This window comes from Callospermophilus lateralis, chromosome 4 (assembly GCF_048772815.1).
Source record: "Callospermophilus lateralis isolate mCalLat2 chromosome 4, mCalLat2.hap1, whole genome shotgun sequence".
In the NCBI taxonomy this organism is placed as follows: Eukaryota; Metazoa; Chordata; class Mammalia; order Rodentia; family Sciuridae; genus Callospermophilus; species Callospermophilus lateralis.
This window is the reverse complement of record NC_135308.1, coordinates 127,393,435-127,410,847: the sequence shown is the minus strand read 5'-3', so window position 1 is coordinate 127,410,847 and position 17,413 is coordinate 127,393,435.

Sequence of the window (17,413 nt, the reverse complement as noted above, 5' to 3'; positions counted from 1 at the left end):
TGGTCTAGTTCAAGAGCTAATAGGAAGAAACAGTTCAAATAAATTCCAACATAATTGCCTATCACAAAATTGATTTCACTGTATATAGCTTTATGTATTCAATCAATATTTATTCAATACCTGCTGTGTGCCAGAGAACTATCCTGAAGCCCTGAATAAGATTAGTCAATTATTGCTAATCATCATTAACTATAATTAGACAATTTATTGCTGCAATAGTTCTGCATAAGGAAAAAACACAAATTCAAAACCACAAATATTTTTCTTGCTTACAGGTCTTCAGATTACTAGGGATTCATCTGGGGCACAGTTGGGTTTCAGTCCAGGTTGTAGTGACTCTGGTTTATACCACATGCTTTCCTTCTGAGACCAGAAGCTCTCTGTAACACTATCTTCCCAGGGAGGACTCTGACAAGAGCCCATTTGGAAACAATCACCTCTACCCATGTTCCAGTGGCCGAAGGAAGGCATATGGCCAAGACCAACTTCAGCACAATCGAGAAATAAAATCTGCCTACTTCAGTGGAAGGAGCCAAAAGGTCACATGACAAAAGACATGGATATATGATTCTTAAAGAGAGAACAAGGGAAGAATTTGGTTTCAAAAACAATCCAATCTATCATAAAGACACAAACTCTGTGCTTAGGGAGTTTAAGTGAGGAGGGGGAGTAAATAAATAATCATTAAGTTCAAAGAGATTCACTAAATCACTTTTAATGTAGTTATATATACTGAATGTATTTTAACATCATATTTTGCAGCTGTTGGGAGAATAAGGGGGAAAGCTAGAAGCAGGGAGACTAGTTAGTAACCTATAACAATTATGTGAGAAATGATGGTGGCCTGGACTGTGGTAATGACCAAGGTGGTCAGAGAGAGAGAGAAGGTTAAGGTATATTATAGCAGACCTGGTCACTCTCAGATGTTTCAGGTGGGGAAGAAGCATGAATCCAGGATGCCACTTGAGTTTCTGGTTTGAATAACAAAGAAAATTGTGTCAAAGTGGGGAAACAAAGGGGAGAATGCCATAGCCTTTGCTGTCAATTCCCCCAATTAATTCCCTTAAAATGACTGAAGCCCAGAGTGCCAAACAGCACATGCTCCTCCCTCCCCCACCCCAGGCACAGGAAGGGGGGTTCTTAGGATATGTAGGGTGGTGGAGTTTTAGGTTTTCCTAAAACTGAGAGGTGTTACTGGTATTTTTCATTCAGGGTCCCAGAATGATAAAGATCCTGAGGTGCCTGGAACAGTCTCACAAAGCAATATTTGAATTCTTCCACCTGAAGCGCCAACACATCCCTGTTGAGAACCACTCGCCTAGCCCCATTCAGATAATCACATCCCATTCTCCAGTGACTGGCGTAAAAACACAACCTGTGATTCCACCCTGAGCAGTAAGACCTGAGACAGGAATTATGAGAGAGCTTCCATGAGGGGTTTCTTACCTATAGACAAAGACCCGGAAAGAGACAGCTCCCTTTTCTTCTGAACACTAGATGCAATGGCTGGGGCTTCTGCAGACATCTTATGCCAGCGTGAGGGCAAAGCCCATGAGGATAAAATAAAATAGAGTGAAAATAAATGGGGCCTGACAACATCACAGAGATGCCTAGTCTAACAACCTTGGATTCCCCCACACCATCACCAATCAGGATGTCAGATAGCAAATTTCCTTATAGTTTAACCCACTTCAATGGGGTTCTTTTGTTATCCGAGCAAGAAGACATTCTAAATAATAAAAAAGAAAACAAATTTGAGTCCCATTTGCTGAGAAAGCTGTATATGAATCTATACTTCTCTATACATGAGTTTGTAGCATTTAAGCAAGAAAGGACCTCCCCTTAATATCTATATAAAGGGAAGTGTGTGTGTGTGTGTGTGTGTGTGTGTGTGCGCGCGCGCAAATAAATTTTCTGGAGAAAAGTGCAATGAACCAGACCTTCACAGGTTACACCATTAAAGATGACATACATAAAATCACTGAGCGTTTGATAAATTATTCTGGCCTTTTGCTAAAGTGTAGGCAAGATGTCTGCTCATCTCAAAGTCATGAAGAACATGCTGAGCTGTGGCTTCTTGTTGTTTCATGGATGCTTTGTTTCTTCTCCACAATTAAATGATAGACTCTCAGAAAACATAACTGGAATACTTCATTCCATAGCCACCATAACATCAAATAAAATGCAAGACACTCTGCAGGTATTCATTGAATTATAATCTTTAAAACCTTGTATCCTTATAGTTGGTGGTTAAAGAATAGTTTTGTGGGCCATATCACATGCCTTATCCCAAAAGTGACAAACTAGAGAGCCACAGACACGCACTGCATGGCTTAACATTTAAAATTTTTTTGAATTATGTCATTGTCAATATTGGGAAATTGGGAGAGTTCATATTAAAATTGGGGGTTATGGCTTCATGTGAAGGCTGGCAGCACTGTTGCCATTTTCCTGCCTGTCAGCAAAGAGCTGGAGCTAAGACAACCCTGCCCTGCGGCCCTTAGGCTCCAACAGCTACTTCACTCACATTTCAGTAGTGCCCCTTCCTTTCTCTGGGATCAGGGTTACTTCAATGCAATTACTACATTGCAACAAGTGACCCGGTTATAACACTGCATGATCCAGAAGCCTACCTTTTACGATAACATTATAAATCAGTAAATTTTTAGATTGTTCTTCCCTTCCTACCCACACCCTCTGTAGTACTTAGTCACAGTATTGGCTGTCTGAAGTTTTAACCTACATGTATTACCTGCTAAAAATGGAAGAGTCAACCTTGTTTGATGGCTTAGTTAGAGATAAACCTACAGTTTTCCTCTTTTTTGGGGGGAGGGGTCTACTTTTTGGTATACTTTACCCTGTTTACCAGAGAGAACCTTCTATTAGGAAGATACAGGGTAAGAACCAAAGTGGAGCTGGAGCTAAGACAACCCTGCCCTGCAGCTCCTAGCCTCCAATAGCAAAAGGGAGAGGCAGCCCGTCTCTTCATCTTAGTCATAAGTAAAAGGGAAAAGACTTTTAAAAAGTTTTCACCTGCTTGGTGATCCACTTCAAACAAGAATTGAATTATTTACATTTGAAGACTATAGGGAATAATAGATTTCTCAAAGTGTGTATCATAAGCATTATTTATGACACCCTGTTTTCTTTTACAAGCATTACCTATTCTCATAGGTCCCCCCGCAACATGATGAGAACACGTTTTTCAGCGCATGAGTTGTCGTGCTGTTCTGTTCATTCAGTGCACCAGCCAACAGACTCGCTCATTTAATCCATTTAAAAAACACAAAGAGGTTAGACATTGGGGAACCAGCTTATTTTCCCTTCTCATCTAAGGTTTACTAAAATAAAACAAAGCTATTATCAGCAGCTGCATTAAATTATAATTGTGAATTTTTGTTCATGGGTACACAGAGCTACTCTCTTCTAAACTCTATGAACCACATATCCAAAATGTTCTACAGAGCACTATATTTAAAGGCTCTGCATTGACAGCTGGCAGATGATATTAATGTAAGAAAGCAAGATTTGGTATTTCTAACTGCAGAGAAAATAGAAAGCCGACTCTCCTGAGAGCGATGAATTGGACAAATACCCTTTATGTCATTCAACCAAGGCAAGAAGTGTAGTAAAGGAGAAATGTAAATCAGTTGCTCAGACGATCATGGAAATGCTGTGACTATATGGTCAGCCTATAATAAGGATGAAAAATGAGATCACCACTGCATTTGTCTTCAAATTTTTCTTTTTCTTCCTTAAACATAAAATATTCTGATGCCTTTACTGCACAAATATAATGCTCTCTCTTTTTTCAAATCCTCAATGATGTACTTAAAGAAAGTGTGCAATTAGAGACAGACAATAAGTAGTAATAGGGAAAATGAGCCTCCATTCATTCAAGATGTTAAAGAAAAGACTAAGTTTTAAGATTATCTTGACTTGAGAATATTTTTTCAGCGACAGAGGAATATATTTAAAGTAGTAAAGCACACTATAAAATTTTAAAATATAATTATACCAGGGAGTGATTATGCAAATCATGTGTCCACATCTGTACATAGGGAGAGGTACCTTTTACTGAAGAATTTTGACAAGACGCTTTTAGGTCCCGCACTGCATAAAGAGTGCACCTACTATGTGACATGAATGACATGTAACATCTGGAATGAAGCTTCACTGCGGCATTTCTCTTACATCCTTCCTACAAGAGACAATGGAATGCCCAATAAAGCTCGAATCAATAGAGTAAAACAAATTAGCACTGGCAAAATGCCTGCTTGTCCTTGTTTCAGAAGATTTAAAGCTTCAGGATGCTGAGCCTATGATAAATTCCACTCACAACCACACACTCTCCTAGTAATGGCCGGCTCCAATGTTATCTTTAAGCTTCAAAAGCAGAATTCTAATTCCATCATTCAAAGTAAGAATATAAGTATTTAAGAATATAAGTATCTGCTCTGAGTATGGATAAAGTATATATTGTTGTATATCACTGATGTAATCTAGAATACAGGAATGGAGTCCATGCTTATAACTTTATTCAGGAAGGAAATGCTAGGACAAGCATAAAATTAAAATATTGTCCTGTTAATTCTTTACTTTAAAAATTTTCTAAATGTGAAATTGAGTGATTTTGTAACAGTGAATACAGATCAGAGGCACTAAAAATTCTCAGGGAGCAGTTCAAACTAAGATTATATAATTTTAAGAAGATAGAAAATAACCCCCTAACTGCTTAGTCATTTGGTTGGATTTTTCAAATACATGATGTGTCAACTACTTGGCTTTCAACCATATATTTTTTTAATGTTTTAGTTGTAGATAGACACAATATCTTTATTTTTATTTATTTATTTTATGTGGTGCTGAGGATTGAACCCAGTTCCTCACACATTCGAGGCAAGTGAGCTACAACTCCAGCCCTCAACCTTATTTTTAAAATAAAATGTGGTGAAATATTAAAGTTGTTTAGAGAATTCCTTGTGTTGGTTACTTAATACTTTTATCTCTTTGCATAATCATTTATCCATCAAATATTTATTGAACCCTGACTGCATGCTAATAAGTTCCAAAAATACTACTTAACGTTTTCCATAATCATAATATACACTGTATTGTGCATATAATACTGTTTTTATATTCCTCTGTCTACTCATCAAAATATAAAACATATAATTGATCTTTAGGTGACTAAAGAAGAATCATGTTAATAGTCTGGCGCACCTAGAAGAGAGAGCTTTGGAGCTGTTCCCTGGGGAAGACGCTGTCACAGGCCTTTCTAGGCAGGATTAAGAAAGCCCGAGCAGCTGGGACCTGTTTTCAATATGAAACCAGCATGAAGGGCTTTACATGAATGACTGAAACTCTAAGTTCAGATAAGCTGGAAGGTTCTAAGAAGGGGATGCATTAGTCTTGGTGTTAAACCAAAGAAAATTGATTAGATCACAAAATGGGTAGGTTTGACTTCTGATTCCGTAAGCCTAGGAAAATGAAAAAGAGCAGCACATTATTTATCAGTCCTCCACCCATCCTAGTTAGAAGAAGATAAAGATTAAAGGTTATACATAAGAAAGGCCACAGGCTTAAGTCAGATAAGACGATGATTTGTGTGACAATCTTAGACTCTCCAAAATTTTAGGCTTTTGGTAAGTTTCATTCTTGAAATTTAAGAGTTCAAGAAAAATACTACCTTATCTTTTTATTCTAAGACAGGACAATATTGGCCATGTTCTACTCCTTGGGCTGGGAATGCCCCTTTATTGGTTAAGTGGTACTTTTCCTTGATCATATTTATTTACAACAGCTTATTGTTAATTTATAGCAACTTCTTAGATGTCAAAGTGTATTGACCCATTGAAATTGAATTTCAGTCAAATGTGATGGTAAGAGTCCTAGGAACTTAGAATGGGGTCAAATTAAAATGAAAATAAACAGCTTTATTTTACTCTCCATCTGCCTTTGAAGAATAACAAATGGTTATATTGGCGATTATATTTGTAGACATAGAGAACATAGCACCTAAAACATAGCATTTGGATGGCTAGGAAATGAATTCTAATACATATTCTAAACAAATATAAAAACCCAGCAATGATCACAACCATTGTTCACCATTTCATTGCAGAAGAATGCAAAATTAGTAAAAATACAGAAACCATATATTACTTAGTGACTGACAGCCAGACTTGTTTGCTGATTCTAGTCCAATGCAGCCTGTTACTGAGCCTGGCTCCAGATTCACAGGGTAGAAATACCATAGAGCTATATGAATCATTTAAATGTCATAACTTCATGTCCTTAACACAAGTCATTTCTAAATTCTACTGCACTTCCTTTACTTAAGGAATTTATTATTCTAATGTTACTCTTTGATGATAATAACATGTAATTCTCATATTTGCTAAATTTTTCTGCATCTAAGAAACCAAAGAAACTTTCTCATTTATGAAATGAAGTGGAATTAGTGACATTAAAGGTTCTGAAAAAGCCTACCCTTTCGTTTTGACCCCCATAGGTTTCAGTGAATTTGAAAACCAGACAAAGAGGCTATATGGGATGAAAATAAACGGTCAAATATATTTAGCACTCTCTGGCATTGAGTATTGGGTGTACTTGAACAGTATAGAGCTCCCTAATGCTCTCAACCACTGTTTCCCCAAATCTAGACCTTGGGTTCATCTTGGGAAAGTCTGGGTCCACAAAGGTCTCTTATCCAAACACATGCAGGGACCATTAGAGGGTATACAACATACTGCCTTCCTTTTGGGGTCTAGGAAATAATTCCTCTCAAGAAACTCAAAGAAAAGATGACTATTTCCCTTGAAAATTTTTTTTGTGAAAATGTAATGCTTTCATATTACTCTTATGTTCATTAAGAAAAAAAGAAAGAAAGAAACTATTGTTTTTCCACAGTACTTTCCAAAATTGGTAAATGACACAACATCATTTGGCCAGTTCCTCTCTTACCCAGTGAGTGATAATTATGATGATAAAATCAGCCATCTCTTCTACAGACTGGATGTGAAATCTTCACAGGATGTGTCAATTTCATCAAGTATAGCACCTCACAAGTGCGTCTGGATATGCATCTAGTGAGAACCTGTGTTTGTTTCACAACTGGGATGGTCTTGAGGGATACTGGCCCATGTTGTCAGGTTGGAAAGAAGCTCTCCTACAAGGTCACTTTGTGCATGAATTGATCAGCTCCATGCCAGGTAGTATTCAAAGCATGGGACAACAGGAAAGGCCCTGCTCTCACACTTTTTTTCTGAAAGATAGCTATAGTCAATCAGTAAAAGAAACACATAAATGAGATCAATTTATGCAATGATTATAATGGAAGACCCTAAACTATTCAAAGTTATAGTTACTGAACTTCACCCACCAAAGACTGCAGAAAGGAGGACTTTGGGTTAAGTGGTTTAGAATGCTCTCTGAAGAGAAACTGTTGGACTGGGACCTAAATTACAGTAAGACACCAGCCAGACCCCAAAGGGAGTATGTTAGAGGTCCTGAGATATATGGTTAAATTTTGAAGATGAAAAACTATAGTTCTAGTATTCATAAGATCCAGCCTATTTTAGTCCAGGAAAATTACTGGAATGCAATGTTACTATACAGTTAAACAGCCCACTCCTTTAGAAATAGCACATGATAAGCCAGCAGGAAATAGCATATGACCAATGATGAATATTGTGGTGTTGACCCACAATGTTGGATGAATAAGCATACATCCAGTGCCTATTAAATGCCAGGCACTGATAATGGTTCTTTTATATTCTTCTCACTTTGAACAAATATGTCCCTTGTTCCTTCTGCAAATCTGGACTGAGCTCGCAGGCACTGTACTTGGCATTAAACTCAAACACGAACCTAACTCTGCACTCCCAGGAGGTCACTTACACTCAATTACTGGAAATACACAATAAAACAAGTCATGTGATAATAGCTTGATCAACACCATCAAATGAGTAAAACTTGGACACCACAAGTGTAAGCAAAGTTGTTACATGGGGAAGGGAGTCAAGAAAGGATGAAGTAACACTTCAAAGAGGCTTTTCAGAAATGCTGGAAAGACCCAGGCTGCTTGTCTGAAAGTGGCCTAGAGAAGAACTGTTCAGGGATCACATTCTCTCCCTGGCTGGATCCATGAGCTAGGACTGCAAGATTTGCACTTTATTTGAAGGTAATGAAAAACTATTTTAGTAGAGGAAATGACATGACAGAATTGTGAGTTTTTTAAAAAGCTCTAGGGATTCCATGTGGAGATTCCAGAGCAAGGAGGAAGCAAAACAGGCTGAACACAACGTGAACATAATCCATCCAAGAAGCTTTCTATGAAAACTTGAAAGCTACCACCCAAAGAGATTTCTGCCCAAATTTCTCACTGCATTAATTAAATGAGCTTAAACCTTCTTAGAAACTTCACTCACATTTTTAATACTCGGTTGGAGAATTTAATCATGTAAGGTTACATTGTTAAATACTTCATGTATTTTGAAATACAAGTTTTTCACTGAGTCAGCACAGTCATATCACTTAGTTCAGGAAAACATGTCAATCTCAATGCCCCTTGAAACTGCCATTAACAAGCATGGCATCCAGTTTTTCTAGGTGATGTGAAATTAAATCATGATTCTTTTGCAATGTATTCTAATCAGCTACTCCATTAACTGTTTTCAAATGGTAATCAACTCAGCTCCAAATGAACAGTTATATATTCAGCTTGCTCCATGAATTCTATGAATGCATTTACCATTACGAGTTATAATTATATTACTTTCAGAAGTCATTTACAGCAATCGAACAAACTAAGAAAAAAGTCTAAGATTCTTGTGTGACAGTGCAATTAAACTATATGAATTGCATGACTCTACTTCCTACTCTAAAATTTAGTTATGATGTTATGTTACTGAAGATATGATAATTTTGGAACAAATATAGACATTGTTCAGGTCGCAGCTTTATGACTTTAAATTATGGACCACTGAGCAAAATGATCAGATAATACATTATGTGTTATGTGCCACATTAAATACATCTCTGACACAGATGAATCCTCTCTCTTTAATGGAGTAGCAGATGGGAATCTCTTTAGCAAAAAAAAAAAAAAAAATGCCTGGAAAAAGGTAATCAATATCTTAGAGTTTCTACTATGCGCCATGCCTTGTGCTAAGAGCTTTACATATTTTGACTGATGTCATTGATTTAATTCTGAATACCAGATAAAAAAATTCTTCTAATTAGAAATCATTCATTTGGGGTAGTTACCTCATTTATAAATAGGACTACAGTGTTATTTCAAGTATCCCTTGTTACATAACCCACCATGCCAAATTTTAGAAGCTTAAAATAAAAAGCATCACTTATCACTGCTCACGATTCTGTGGTTGGGCAGGTAGTTCTGCTTTTGCAGTGGTAGCAGGGGTCCTGGGTTAGCTGGAAGGTTGACAGTGGCCTTACTTATATGATAGGCATTTGTTGTAGATTGGTGGTGGAGTGTTTAGTTGGGTTCTGTTTCAAGGAGTCCTTTCTACCTGTTTGCATGGACTATCTTAGAGTAAGCAATTTCATTCCAAGGAGCATGCTTGAAATCAGTGAGTATTCCACATGCAAATACTTACTATATAGTGGAGAATAATAGCCTCCCAAAGATGTCCATGCTTCAATCCTTGAAACCTGTGAATATGTCACTGTAAATGGTAAAATAATAGCCTCCCAAAGATGTCCATGCTTTAATCCTTGAAACCTGTGAATATGTCACCTTAAATGGTAAAAGGAACTTGGCAGGTATAATTATATTAAGGCAAGATGGGAAGATTATCTAGAATTTTCCAGATAAGCACAATGTAATCACAAGAATCTTGGAGGCAGGAATGAGAGACGTTTGAAAATATTGTGGGGCTGGTTTTGAAAATGAAAATAAAGAAGGGCCACAACTTAAGAAAAGCAGATGTCTCTAGAAGCTAGATAAGGAAGGAAATAGATTCTTCCCTGCAGTTTCCAGAAATGTATCCCTGTACACACCTTGATTTTACCCAGTGAAACTTTTGCCCTGCATGTGTTAGTTAATAAAATTGTTTTGTTTTAAGGCAGGAAATGTGTGTAATTTGTTAAAACAACAATAGGAAACTAATACATTTGTCAAGGTTCTGTTTTTACCCTGTTTGTTACTATTCCAGGACTAAAGCCTGAGTTAAAAACTGAGCATGGAGACTTGGTCCACCAAAACAGTCTACGACTGAAGTAACAATCCTATGCAAGTACCATTTCCCTCAAAACATTTCCTGGGATTTAGTTTTCTGATGCCCAAGGGTTATCAGTAATTTGCCAAATAACTTCAAACTTAGTGACTTAAAACAGTACACACTTATTAGCGTAGTTTCTGTGGGACATAAGTCTGTCAGGGGTCTCTCTGGGCTAAACTCAGAGTGTTGGCAGGGCTACCTTCTGACAGAGGCTCTGGGGAGCAAAACAGTTCCAAGCTCATTCACATATCAGCTGAATTCAGTTCCTTGAGGTTAGGACTGAGGTCCCTATTGCAGGCTGTCAACCAGGGGTCATCATTAGCTCTGGAAGCTTCCCTCCAGTCCTTTCATATGATCCCTTAGATCTCACCAGCAGTAATATATTGAAGTCTTCTCACTCTAATTTCCTGACTTATCCTTCTGCTGCATCTTCCTCTAGATGGACAAAGTTCTCTGCTTTTAAGAGGCATGTGGTTAAATTGGGTGCATTCATGATAATCTCCCTAGTTTAATATCTGTAATCTTAATTACCTCTGCAATGCTCCTTTTCCATCTAATGTAGCATAGTCACAGGGTACAGAGATTAGGGCAGACATCTTCAGGGAGCCATTATTCTGAGTACCACCATTCTCCCAAACCAGAATCCTTATGCCAAGGAGAATTTTAAAGGGCAGCACTAGACCACTCTGTGCCCTGTTTATGAGTAAACCCTCAGAGGCACTATTAGCACAGATGAACTCATCATCATGGGTCTGCTGTTCACCGGCTCCAACACCAGGAGACAATTTATCTGAGATGCTTCTCCTCCAAAATTAGTCACAGTTGGGTATTTCATAATAAGTTCTGCTTCATCAATAAAAGGCCAGGCTTTTCAAAAGAGCAACAATGCTATTTTGGCAATAACCACATAAACCACCTTCCCTGACAACAAAGAACAACAAAAGAACAACAACTCAAAGATTCACTGAGTCAAAATGATCTCCATGATATCATACATTGAGCTCCATATCTACATCCTCACACCCGTCTTTACTCTCCAAAGATTTGGGAGTTTTTGTTCAATATTCTGAAAGGACTAGTGGATTCATTCTCAAATACAAGGTCATTAAAGCATTTGAGGGAATTATGATTTTCTATGTGACAAACTTGGGAAGTGTCTTTTACTTAAAGATCCATGGAAATAATATGGATTGGTAGGTAGAGAGAACATCTAATTTTAAATTAAATTCCTTATTGATTTACTTCAAAATATTAATTTAAAAATATTGTATTGGAGATTCAAAGGTAATCTTCAGAAAACAAAGCTATAAAAATTAAGGAATGAGCCAGTCATGGTGGCACATACCTATAGTCCCCAGCAGCTCAGGAGGCTGAGGCAGGAGGATCACAAGTTCAAAGCCAGCTTCAGCAATTTAGCGAGGCCCTAAACAACTTAGTGAGACCCTTTCTCAAAATAAAAATTAAAAAGGGATGTGAATGTGGCTCAGTCATTAAGTGTCCCTTGGTTCAATTAAAAAAAAAAAACAAAACCCCAAAAAAACAAAAGAGAGAGATAGAGAAAAGAAATCAAAGAATGATACAATATCCAAAAGTAATAAGGAAATTTTATACCAATATTTCTATTAATTGCTGTTCCATGAACTATTATATGAATGGGTGCTAGAAAGAAGGGTACTTTACACTTACTGAAAGCTTCTTACTGGTAATGCAAATATAACTTCTGTTCCTGCAGAGTAAATCCCAAAGCACCACCCCTGCCACCATCAAGGATGGAGACAGCCTGAAGAGTCTTTGCCGCTGGGGAGACCTAAGTTTGGAGGTTTCTGTTCTAACTAAAAGTGAGGTGGTAGGGAGCCTCCTTCTGGTCAATTACATAGCAAGGAAATTTGTTATTCACTACAAGTTCTTCTTTACCTATTTTGCAGCTGAAAAAAAAAAAAAAACCTGCTTCTTTTATTGAAAAGGTCTCTGTAGTATTAATACAAAAAAGAGCAAAGAAAAAATTATGCTGAACAACCACAGCAAAAATATCCAAAATTAAAGGAAGTTCTGCTCTGTTTGAATTATTAGGTAATCATTTAACACAATATTCAAGTTTCAAAGAAAACACATCCTACACACTAAATATATTCTCCAATTATGGGTAGATTTAGGGCAAACCATGTAAGCTAAATAACTTTAAAGTGAATTTTTAAGTGACCATTTCTTTATTAAAATATTCATTATTTCAATGTAGTCTAGATGTAGACTCCTAATATTTATCTATAATAAATGTACTACAGGAGTGTAAATCCTGACTCATACAGTTAAATTTAAAAATACATCAATTTGATTAATGGAATCATTTTTTCTGTCCTATCAAGTTCAATTACATTCATAGTCAAATCCCTTCAGTAAATTACAAGCCCATTCAAGAGATATCCTGCCAAGAGAGTATTTGGCACACAGTAGGCATCCACTAAATACTGAAAATAATAAACGTGTATGTTATCACGGTCTATGTAGTATACAGATTTTCAGCTGCAGGTAAACTTTTTAATTGAAATATTAACAAGAATCCAATTTGTCCCTCATCCAACACACCTGAGAGTTCCTTCTTTTAACTGAGATGCATTCTGGAGAGAGAAATTAATTGACATTAATTAAGCTATGAAAGTAAAGCAGTGCTATCACTGATGTACTCTGAGACCTTACAATAATGATTTTAGAGTCATTGCATTCCTTATTTCTTCAGTTCATGCTGATAGGTAATTGCATGTCATAGTGTAGAAACAGTCACTTATCAAGAAGAATCACTAAAGAAAGAAGAAAGGCTCAGGTGCCTTCTTTTACATAGTCTGGAAAGCTTCCTAAATTTTGATTCACAGATATTGAATCAGGACTAGGGACTCTGTTGCACTAAGCATTTATGAGGCACTGAGTATATACAGAGGTCAAAAGAACCTTATAATCTAGTAGACAAAGGTTAAATTCATTAAGTGCAACAAAATATTATAATGCTGAGATAGAAAGAATAAACATACAAATGAGGATCTTGTCAGGTTAGAGCTAAGTTAGAAAAGCTGGAAAATTTTTGCCCATTGCACCTGAGCACATCAGTTCTCTGCTGTAAAAGATACCTAAGTGCTTCCATCTTACTGCAAAAGATGTAGGAGATGTCAAGGATGATTGCATGTAGGAAAGAAGGCCGGGACAACTTGAGACTTACAAGCAGCACTGTTCACAGTGGGCTTTTCCTTAACCACCAGGTGCAGGCTCTGATGCCAGATAGCAAATGTCAGAATGCAACTTCCTACTGGGGCCACACATGGGTGCACCTACAACACATATGTATGCCTAATCTGTGGATATTTTCTCACTTTGGCTTTATATACCAGACTTACGAATAATTAAGGACTGGGAGCCCAGACTTACCATGGCCAAAGTAACCCCACTTCTCCACTGAGTTATCCAAAGAGATTTGTGTGTTCTGTGTAAATAGAATTCCTAGAGATAGTTCCAAAATCCCAAATTATCTGAGTTCAAGGAGCCAACCAGCTTTCTCACCATTACCTCTCTGCAAGCTACCCGCAGTCAGCAGAGATCAGAAGGGCTTCTCATTCCCCAGCAAGGATCATGTCTTCTACTTCTTTCTTTGTATCCCCCAAAACTCCTACCATAGTACCTCACAAGTAGCTCGTTAGATGATTAACAATGGTGATGATAAATGCAAATATTATTCAATGGTGATCAGAATGGAAATCTTAAGATTTTACCAAGTGTTAGAAGCCCTGTGAAAAATCTGCTTAGTGAACAGGAAAGTATTAACTTTTTAAAACATGTTCTATGCATTTTACATTCCTGCTCTCTCTTCCCCCCAGTAGCCTACTAGAGTGCTGAATGACAAGTGTACTCCTCATATATGCTGCCCAGAAAGAAATACAGAGGCTCCTGTTGGTGTCAAATAAGGCATCTTATCTATTTAGCGTAAGTCACCATATGGAGCAGATTCTACCTGAGGCCTGCGTGGGTGAAGTCCAAATCATTGTAAGACCTTATGTCCAATTTATCCAGGGTCCTGACTTACTAAGTAATGTCCCAAGGCAACCACAGATGCCAGGCCTATGTTAATAAAACCAGCCCCAGAGGCCATATCCCATGTCCAATAAGCAATGGGAAGTCTTTGATCTCATTGGGAGGCCACAGTTCTACTACTGGCACCCCTTCTGGACCCATAAAACTCTTATTTGTTGCAAGAGCATTTATTTGGAAAATTAATGGACAAAAGGTTCATTTGCTTTAAGAAAAGCAAAGAACAAGCTCAGCAATTTATGGGAAGTTTTATTTGACTACTGGGTCAGTGGTTTAATTTTGCATATGTTCTCATAAACGTAACCAGCAGTGTTTTATGCGAGAATCATCTTGTAAACTAAATGTGCTGGCAGAGGAAAATCAGTTTGTGGCACCCAAGACATTAGGGAAATTGGCAGCCATGGAAAACACCTGCAATGCTCTTGTCCCCAGCCTCACAGCTAACCACCAGAAGAGGGCTGTCTTTGCTCCGGCTCCTCTCAAGTAGTCAGCTCATCTGTCAACCAATTACCTTTTGTGAATTTCAATATTAAGAAGGAAAAGATGGAAGTAACAACAGCACTAATTCCAGTGCTATTTTGTCAAAGAAAAATATTAGCTGACTTAGTAATCAATCTCTCAAAGCTTTTAAGCGGCCAAGGCCTATGTGGAAAAATGTGTGCTTGTGCTTATGAGAACTTTCGAGCCTTGTACATTTACCTCAAATCAACTAGAGATCAGAAATCCAGTAGTGCAAATGATGCCCGATTTGAAGTTACTGCTATTACGGTGCAAGTTGGTGTTGTAATTAAATTGATTCAAGACAGCCTCTTTGTTTTGTGAGTGGCCCCCCAAATGTGGTTATCAAAGGATCATTATAGGACTTAATGACTGTGGCTACCACTGGAGATTAGCTCCTACAGATAAAGACATCGTGCTGGTCTATCACCTCTAATCCCCTTCGATACTGCTGCAGTCTTGGAGGACATGTATTCTTATCCCCATTTTATAGACCAGAAAACTGAACACCAGAGAAGTTAAAAAGTGGGAAAAAATGATCTGTGAACTTCAATAGGTGTGACCCCAAAGTCAGGTTTTTTTTTTCACTATATAGTCACTGATTTTAATATATTTATAGTATGATTACTTACAGATTCCCAGCTGGAAGACAATGATTTACCTACTCTCCTAGGCTAGCACCAGGGAGCATGATTGTCTTCATCTGAGATACCAGGAGGATAAGAACAAGGTTTATGAAACACAATAGAAATGAAGTTTATTCAGCTACTTCTAAGAAAAATCTGATGCATGTCATTCATTCATTCAACAAAGTTTTTCTAAGGAAATCCTCCATGCCAGACATTAAAATGCTGTACTTAAAATATTAAGCATTAAATGCTGTACTTAAAATAATGCCTAAGAGAGAAGCATGCCTTCAAAGAGCTCACAAAGAAAAACTGTCTTTGGAAGACAGACTAGCAAAAGACAATTTCTACTCAGTGATAAAACTACTACTGAAATAACATGAGGTTATTGGATGCAGAGCAGGGACAGTCCCTGGTCGTGGAGTGTTAAGAACAACTTCCAAGAAAAAACAACCTCTGGACAGACTCCTGAAGAATATTTTACAGTGAGCCGGTTCATTGAAGGAAAGCAGTTACAAATCTTCCAGACAGGAGGAACAAAACAAACACAGAACTGAAGTTTAGAGAGGACTTGCATGTTCCCAAACCAGAAAGCATTTCTGTGTTGCTGGAGGGAGCAAGAATATAATGTCACTGGTGAGAAAGGTTAGGATTCCATGCTGGAGACTTTGTGCTCCCTAAACAGAAATTTAAGAGTTAGATCTCTTAACCATGTAAGTAGAGTGCCAGGCAGCCAGAACACTGCTCACCTGCCCCATCTCAGACCCTGAAATGCTTACCTTGTAAGGTTCATCCCATGTGCTCATCATTCAGCACTGAAGAGGGATTGTGATGCTATTGCCCGTGGTGGTGACCCGAGTCTCTAGCAGTCTTGTGGATGCTCATGAGAGAACTGAGGGGACAAAAGGGGGATTGTTTATTCTTTTGTAGGTTGATTCATTTTTTCAATCATTCACTTAAACCAGTCAATAGATAAAAATAGTCTCTAGCCAGAGTTGGCAATCTACCATGTGTGGGCCAAGTATGACTCACCAGCTCCTTTTGTAAATAGGTTTTATTGGTACAACTCTGTGTGTTCATATATAGATTATACATGCTTGTTTGCACATGTTGAGAGCAGAGATGAGCTGTGGTAACAGACAGTACGGGCCACAAAGATGAAAATATTAATTGACCATTTACAGAATCAGTTTTGCTAACCCCTGATTCATCAGTTCAAAACACTGACTCTGCCATTGGACTTAAATTTCTGTTTAGGGAGCACAAAGTCTCTCAGCCTCAGTTCCTCTTCTGTAAAGCAGGGATTGAAGTAATGTGTTACCTAGTAGATCTGCTGTGAAAATTAAATGATTTTATGTGAAAGGTGCCCAGGACATAAACACTGAATAAAATATTAGTTATTTTTCGTTCACCGATTCCTTCATCAATATTACATGAATTTTGGGAGATCAGGTCAAAACTGCAGTGGGCAATGTGTCTAGTCCCCATGGCTGCTGGGCTCATTGAGATGCCTATTTTGTGGGCACATAGGCTTTAGGGTATCTATGTGTGGATTGTGAGGAAGAGATAGGGTGGATATATGCCCTTGGAGTCAGTCACATCTGACAGGCTTAAAGCTACAAACCTGGATGAAATCACTTACAAAGAGACTGAAATGAAATGACCGGGGGGGGGGGGGGGGGGGGGAATACACGAGGAAAATAGAGTAGGGCCAGGCACTGAATCTTGGAGTACCTCCAAAATTGAGGTCAGGAAGAACAGGGATAGTCAGGAAAGAAAGTTGAGAAGGAGGGGCCAATGAAATAGAAAGAAAATTAGGAAAGCAATGGAAGGTGAGAGGCCAAGTTAAAAAAAGAAGAAGAAGAAGAAAAATGTTTCAAGAAAGAGCATGGGTGGGGCTGGCATTGTGGCTCGGTGGTGGCACACCCATCCGGCATGTGTGAGGCACCTGGTTTGATCCTCAGCACCATG